The sequence below is a fragment of the Trachypithecus francoisi genome, unplaced genomic scaffold (assembly GCF_009764315.1).
Source record: "Trachypithecus francoisi isolate TF-2019V2 unplaced genomic scaffold, Tfra_2.0 Lachesis_group10, whole genome shotgun sequence".
In the NCBI taxonomy this organism is placed as follows: Eukaryota; Metazoa; Chordata; class Mammalia; order Primates; family Cercopithecidae; genus Trachypithecus; species Trachypithecus francoisi.
In genome coordinates, this window is record NW_022681455.1 from 31,016,398 (window position 1) to 31,024,590 (window position 8,193).

At 44.4% G+C, this 8,193-nt stretch overlaps 1 long non-coding RNA gene across 1 annotated transcript; it reads right to left on the reverse strand.

Annotated features, from left to right (window-relative positions):
- Nucleotides 1–14: 14 nt before the first annotated feature.
- On the reverse strand, nt 15–7,821 carry LOC117088438. The gene is made up of 3 exons (XR_004439226.1): nt 7,656–7,821; nt 3,469–3,633; nt 15–105 (listed from the first exon to the last, which is right to left on the reverse strand). It is a non-coding gene; the product is annotated as an uncharacterized LOC117088438 (long non-coding RNA).
- Nucleotides 7,822–8,193: the final 372 nt, after the last annotated feature.

Consider the following 8,193-nt stretch of genomic DNA (forward strand, 5'->3'; position numbering starts at 1 on the left):
CGACGACCACCCTCAGGACATCTTCTCTCCCATTTCCTGCCACATCAGCGTCAACGTTTCTCATCCCTGTTTCCTCATGGTGCTATAAATATTACCAAGACATGTCTAAGAAACAAAAACACATAATGAATGTACTATCAGGGCCATATGCTTATTTGTTTTCCTGTTTGTTCTTTCAGTTTTTTTTTTTTTTTTTTGAGTGCTTATTATGTACCAATCACTATCCCAGGAGCCTTTAAATATGTCATCATTTGGCTGGGTGCGGTGGCTTATGCCTGTAATCCCAGCATTTTGGGGGGCCAGTGCAGGTGGATCACTTGAGGTCAGGAGTTCGAGACCAGCCTGGCCAACATGGTGAAACCCCATCTCTACTAAAAAAATACAAAAATTAGCCGGGCGTGGTGGCGAGTGCCTGTAATCCTAGCTACTTGGGATGCTGAGGCGGGAGAATCAGTTGAATCTGGGAGGTGGAGGTTGCAGTGAGCCAAGATTGTGCCACTGCACTCCAGCCTGGGCAACAGAGGAAGACTGTCTCAAAAAAAAAAAAAAAAAAAAATCATCATTTAATCCTCAGCTAATATCTTGGTAATCTGAGGTAGGCAAAGATACTTAGATACTTAAGCAAGACACAAAAGCATTAGCTATTAAAGGGAAGTGTGAGGATGTGGACTTCATTAAAGCCAAGTATCAGCATATACCTTTAAGAGGTATATTCTTAGCTATAAAAGGAAAGTCAAAGATGGGAGAAGATATTGCAACACATATAACTAACAAAGGACTCATATCCAGAATGCAGAAAGAACTACAATAAGAAAAAGACGATGCAATTTTAAAATGGGCAAAATATTTGATAAATAGTTAACAAAAGAGGATATCAAAACAGCCGGTGAATGTTTGAAAAGGTACCCCATATCACTGCTTATCAGAGAAGTGGAATGTAAACCGCAATAAGATATCACTACATACACACACCATAATGACTAGCATTTAAAAGACTAGCATTTAAAATACCAAGTATTGGAAAGAACACTGAATAACTGGAACTCTCACACATTGTTAGTGGGACTGTAAATTGATACAATTATCTTGGGAAAATGTTTGGCAATGCTAAAATTAAACACACATACCCTGTGACTCGGTACTTCACTCCTGAGAGTAAATATCCAGCAGAAATGAATGCCTGTGTCCACCAAACGACATGTACCATGCCAGCTTCATTCCCACCACTGCAGGGTGGAAATTGACCCCCAAAGTCCACTAACATTAGAATGGGTAAGTAAATGGTGACATATTCACACAGCAGAATGCTACCCAGTAGTGAAAAACCCCTATGAAATCATGCAGTGACATTAATGAATCTCACAGTCAATGTTGAGTAAAAGAAGTCAAAACAAAAGTACCTCCTGTATAATTCCATTCACATACAGTTCAAGAACATGTGACATAAACCTGTTGTAATAAAGGTCAGAGTTGAGGATGCCTTTGGGGGAAAAGGCTGACCGAGAGAAAGCATGAGAAAGCCTGCTTGCAGGGACAGACAGGGGAAGCTGAGAATGTTCTATATATGATCTGGGTGGTGATTACAAGGGTGTATAGATATGTAAAACTTCATTAAAATGTGCACATGAGATCTGTGCACTTTATGGTATGTAAGTTAGGCCTCAGTTTGAAAAATGAAAAAGATATTCTGAAGCTATTTCCTCAGCATATTATGATATCCTGGTCAACCTGATCATGGAAGATTTCCTCTGCAGTGAGTGCCCATTGGTGAACAGTCACATAGGACACACATACTCTCACCATCTGTGCCCTTCCCAAGAGACTCATCCACCTTCCTCTTTCCCAGACTTCCTTGTCATCAACTCACTATATCTTTCCACACCCCGAGTTATCTAGCCAAACTGTTAGCCACTGTCTATTGATCAGGGTTAACGTAACTCTGGTCATCTCTTTGTCCAGGCAAAGTAAACAAAGCAGATGCATTCTTTACAACTCAAATCACTGGGAGGATTTTCCTTCCCCACTGTCCTGCAGGGCTGCCGTGAGTGGGGCAGTAATGCTGCAGCAGCCTACTCTCTGTGGTGTTAGAATAGCAGGCAGAACCACTCACACACCAGAGGAAACCAAATCTTTCCTTTCTCAGTCAACTAGACATAGGAAACCCTTCATGTGACTATGATTATGCAGGGAGAGGTTAGGAATGTAGCTAGAGATGCCACTGGAGTTACAGCTGCCTACTCATGCCTCTTACTTGTGCCTTGAGGACCTAACTTGGCCAAATTCACAGGCACCACTTCCATTCAAGGAGGTGAGCTCTACTAAGTATGCCCAGTCTAGTGTGGTGGTGCAGACAACACCCAGTTCATAAAGGGCAGCTCATGGTTCATGAACTCTTGCATGCTGAGAACCCAAGATCAAGTCAGATGCCAGGATGTGGAAGAGGGCATGCTTTTGCTCCAAAGCTCTGGGCACCTGTGCTGTGGGTCTTCTACTAGCTACCCAGGGTCTCCACACAGCTTTCTAATGTACCACAGACATTTTAGGCAACATTGGATCTATTCAGTAATGTCTCAAGCATCCTTATGGCCTTGCTTTGGTTCCCACTTGAAAGTGGGGAAATACGCATGGATGGAGCCTAGAGATGAACTTGGAGTAAGATGTCATTTATGTTCTTTTTCTTTCTTTTTTTTTGAGATGGAGTCTTGCTCCATCACCCAGGCTGGAATACAGTGGCGTGATCTTGGCTCACTGCAACCTCCACCTCCCGCCTCCCGGGTTCAAGCGATTCTCCTGTCTCAGCCTCTAGAGTAGGTGGGACTACAGGCACCTGCCACCATGCCTGGCTAATTTTCGTATCTTTAGTAGAAAGATAGAAACAAGGTTTCATCTTGTTGGTCAGGCTAGTCTCAAACTCCTGACCTCAAGTGATCCACCTGCCTTGGCCCCTCAAAGTGCTAGGATTATAGACGTGAGCCACTGCGCCCTGCCACGTCATTTGTGTTCTAACCCCTATAAGCTCCACCCTGACTTGTAGATCACAATGATGTCTTGTATATTACCCTAAAGGTTTGGGTGTTTTCATTTTCCCCATTGTACTGTCACGATGATAAATGGCTGAGATTCCTTTTAAAAGCTAGGAGGAAGATTCGTGGCACATCCTTGTGCTGGTGGTGGATCTTGCTGCCTTGCCTTCATTTCTAGGTCTGTGAACAGGTTCGGGTCTGGGAATTAGGTGAGAATCTGAGACTCTCCACTGTGGCAACTCAAGTCAGCTCTCTGTTCAACCACCTAGACGTTTTCACTTATGCAGATCAAGTAAGATTTTAGTGGGCTGAATATACATTTCATTCCTAGTAACACCATGATTAATTAGCCATGGCCAAAGATCCCTGATTATAGCTCTGGTCGTGATGCCCACATCAATAATTATGCCTGTCTTTTCTCTAGAGGGAAAGCCCTACCACCCACCTACTATTTCCTGAAGACTCCACCGTGCCCACTGAAATCAGGAAGCTCATTTCACTGGTCATATCATCCACCATCGCATTTAGCAAAGTGCTGCTACAGAGCTTTTCAATGATGCTGGTCCTCTCCTTTCTAATGCCTTGATGAAGACAGTTTCAATGGAACCTTCTGGGAGGACATAATGAAGGAGTGGGTGAGCAAGTTGCACATATTAAATCCATTTCAACATAACTCTCTTCCTAAGTCTTTTGATTTTTTTCTTCCAATTATACTAATGAAATACTGGGATCTCAAGTTCATTTAGTGTAGGCCACCAGTAAGTCCACATTTCAAGCAACCAAAAGAACTGTTAGGGCAACTCACACCTACTTGAGCTAATAATTGAATCTAGAACATGCATTAAGTTCACCCATGTGTTTGTTTTCTATCAGTGATAACTTACTACAAATGTACCAGCTTAAACCAACACCCATTTATCAGACCACAGTTCTATGAAGCAGGTCTGGGACCAGCATGACTGGCTCCTTTGCTCAGTCTCACAGGTTAAAATAAAGATGTTAGTTGAGCTGCATCCTCATCTGGAGGCCGGCATCTCTTTCAAGCTCACGTGGTTGTGGCAGAGTCCAGTTTCTTGTGTTTAGAGTTGAGGCCCCTGTTTTTCCTTGCTCACTGTCAGCTGCGGTTGCTCCCAGCCCCTAGATCTGACTCGATGCATGGAGCTGGAGGCCACAAGGGGCATTGTAATAGTGCCTATGGTAGGCAGAATAACAGCCTCTCAAAAACATCCATGTTTTAATTCCCAGAACCTGGAAATATGTTACTTTATATGGTAAAAGGGACTTTGCATGCATGATTGTATTAAGGATCTTGTAATGGGGAGATTATCCTGGATTATCTGTGTGGCCCCAATGTGATCACAAAGGTCCTTATAAGAGGGAGATGAGAGGCCAGGCACAGTGGCTCATACCCGTAATCCCAGCACTTTGGGAGGCCAAGGTGGATAGATCACGAGGTCAGGAGTTCGAGACCAGCCTGGCCAATATAGTGAAACCCCATCTCTAATAAAAATACAAAATTTAGCTGGGTATAGTGGTGGGCACCTGTAATCCCAGCTACTCGGAAGACTGAGGCAGGAGAATGGCTTGAACCCAGGAGATGGAAGTTGCAGTGAGCCAAGATTGTGCCACTGCACTCTAGCCTGGGCGACAGAGCGAGACTCTGTCTCAACAACAACAATAAAAAAGAGGGAGATGGGAGTCAGAGATTTGAAGATGCTGCAAGGCAAGCTTCAAAGATAGAGGAAGGAGCCACAAGCCAAGGAGTGCTGGAAGCCTCTAGCAGTGGAAAAGGTGAGTAAACAGATTCTCCTCCAGAGCCTCCAGAAGGATCACAGCCCAGCTGACACCTTGACTTTAGCCCAGTAAAACCTATTTTAAACTTCAGATCTCCAGATCTGCAAGAGAATATGCTTGTGCTGTCTTCAGCCTGAATTTGTGGTAATTTGTCACGCAGCAATAGGAAACTAATACAGGATCTGAGGAAAATCTGCATTCCCTTGCCAAGGGAGTGCTGTGAGGGCGTCACCACAGGGTCTTCAGGCCGGAGAAAGTGACTTCCTCACAGAGGGGAGGAGGGGCTACTTCTGCTGGCAAGGAAAGCTCCATGTGATTTGGAGGTTCAAAGTTTTTCAGACTCATCAAAATCTACCCAGGTGTTTCTACTCCAATTCTGGGCTTCCGTTTAACAAATATTCCAAATGTCACACATGAGACTGCCAAAGATATAAATGCAAATTGAATATAATTCTCTAATCTGTAGAATCAAACTGAGGGTCTGGTTTTTTCATACGTAGTCCCTACGGCTTTGAGAGATAAGCATGCCTTTTAGAATATTCAGAGAAAGCTCTGTGTTCCCTGGCAATGCCTTGACTGAGGATGCAGCACAGGGGTCATTTTTTTCCTGTAATCTCCCAGTACAGCCACCCACAGTCCCGGTAGTCAACACTCCCAGCTTCACGATCTGTCACAGCGACTACCTGGGCTCCCGGCCCTTCTCTTCAACAATCGCTTTATTCCAGGCACCACCACAGGTGATAACTTCAGTCACTTTTTCTATCTTTTGCTGTAGAATACCAAGACTTCATTTTATACTAGTGTGAGGTCACCCTTGCCCTCAAGCCTAATGGGTCAGGGAACCAATCCCAGATTCCCACCTTTGAAGGTCAATTTTCTGAAACCTCTTGTTATACCAAATACTGTAACAGTCAGAGTTCACTTATGAAAACAGAAACCACTTTGGATATTTCAAGCATAAAAGGATTTAGTACAAGAAGTAGGTGCTTATAAAACCACTCGAAAAGCTGGAGGAGTGAAAGTCAGGATGACAGCCAATAGCTTTCAGGTTCAGGTTCACTGCCACCTAGAGGAGAGATCCGCTGTCACTGGAGGCAGGGACGTGCAGGCGACTGCTGAGGCTCCTCCACTCCTCCACAGTCCCACAATGTGCCAGAGGCAGGGAAATGCGGAGACCACCACAAAATCCTCCCCCAGGAAGCCGTGCACACTTGCAGCCATTGCTGCCACAGAACTGAGTCTCATGAGAGTTCATTTCACTGGAGGAAGGTAAAATATGCCTGGAGCCTCCTGGCAAGGGAGCTTGGAAAAGGTACTTCCCAGGATCGAGGTCCCCGCCATCCGGGGGAGCGCATGGAAAGACGTTAAATGTGCTAAGTGCCAATAAGTTTGGCAGCGGGGAGAGCTGCAGTGGAACTGGAGATCGGAGATGAAAACTAGAAAGAGAAAGCAGACGACTTGTCTAGACGTCTGAAAGCGATCTGAATTAGGACATGCTAAAATTAAAGGACAAGGCAGAGAGAATCTGGAGTTCAGGCAGTTCCTAAATAGGACTCCTCCTTTCTTTTTTTCCCTAGGTTAGACTAATACAATTCCAAAATTACTCTGTGTCTCTGCGATTTTTCTGTTTGTATGCATGCAACTGTTTGCATCCTAACATTTCTAATACTGAGGTAAATTAATCTCTCATTTTGTAAACAAGACAGAAGTTCTAAGTTCTTTGCCACTGCGTCCTGTCCCTTCACATTTGTCAGAACTGACTCTCCAAACATGTATCAAAATACGATCTCTTTCCAGTCAGCTTTGCCTGGAGAACCTGCTTCTAACTTACTCATTCTAATGGAATGTCCCTTCTGATAAATATTGCATCTGTTTTATTTTAAACTTAACCTGGCTGAACCTTTGCTGCTTCTGTGGAAGCTCCAGAATTTCTCGGGGGGAGGGGTTTAGGAACATGCAATAGTTCCAAGGGGGCAGCTGGGACCAATGTTTGTAATTGATGCCTTCTTTTTATAGTGATTGAGAACATGGCGGACCGGGCATGGTGGCTCACGCCTGTAATCCCAGCACTTTGGGGGGCCAAGGTGGGTGGATCACCTGAGGTCAGGAGTTTGAGACCAGCTTGACCAACAAAGTGAAACCCCATCTCTACTAAAAATGCAAAAATTAGCTGACTGTGGCGGCGTGCATCTGTAATCACAGCTCCTTGAGAGGCTAAGGCAGGAGAATAGCTTGAACCTGGGCGGCAGAGGGTGCAGTGAGCTGAGATCATGCCACTGCACTCCAGCCTGGGTGACGGAGCAAGACTGTCTCAAAAAAAAAAGAACATGGCACAGGAGTCAGACTGCCTGGGTATGAATCCTGATTCTGCCACTTGTTAGCTTTACAAGTCTGGGCAAGATGAACTGAGGCATCTTTATGCCTCAGTTTCCAAATTTGTAAAACGGGGATTGTGGTACTTAGGCATAGAGTACTATAAATACTAAATAAACTAATATCTGTAAAACACTTTGAATAATGTATAGAACATGGAATATTCAATAAAAGCTAACTATTATTAGCTATCATTAGATTGTTCGTTTGTGGAGATCTTACAAAGGAGGGAAGGAAATACTTTTTAGGGGTCTTTTGTAAAAGCTGTATTTGTATAGCAACCATATTGGTTCAAATTAGGTTTTATATATATTCAGGTGGCTTTGAAGGGGGCAGATGGAGATTGGAGGAGGTAGGGCAAATCCCTTTTTAGCCCCTCCAAGTGCTGCTGTCCCTTCCCAAAGATGTTGTATCAGGGCCATTTTTGTAGATATAAGTAATTAGGATCATATTGTTAGAACATACCCCAATATATTTTCCCCTCTAGGTAATTTGACGTTTTTCCTCTGCAACTTTTCCAGTTTCAAACTTAGCCAAAAGCTGGAGGGAAATGATTTGATGCTTAAGAAGTCCCTTGCTGGCCAGGTGCGGTGGCTCACACCCGTAATCCCAGCACTTTGGGAGGCTGAGGCAGGAGGATTACTTGAGCCCAGGAGTTCAAGACAGGCATGAACAACATAGCTCTACAAAAAAAATACAAAAATTAGCCAGGCGTGGTGACACATGCCTATGTCCCAGCTACTTAGGAGGCTGAGATAGGAGGATCGCTTAAGCCTGGGAGGTTGCAGTGAGTAAAGATTGTGCCACTGCACTCCAGTCTGTGCAACAGAGCAAGACCCTGTCTCAAAAAAAACAGAAAACAGGCCGGGCACGGTGGCTCACGCCTGTAATCCCAGCACTTTGGGAGGCTGAGGCGGACGGATCACGAGGTCAGGGGATCAACACCATCTTGGCTAACACAGTGAAACCCCGTCTCTACTGAAAATGCAAAACATTAGCCAAG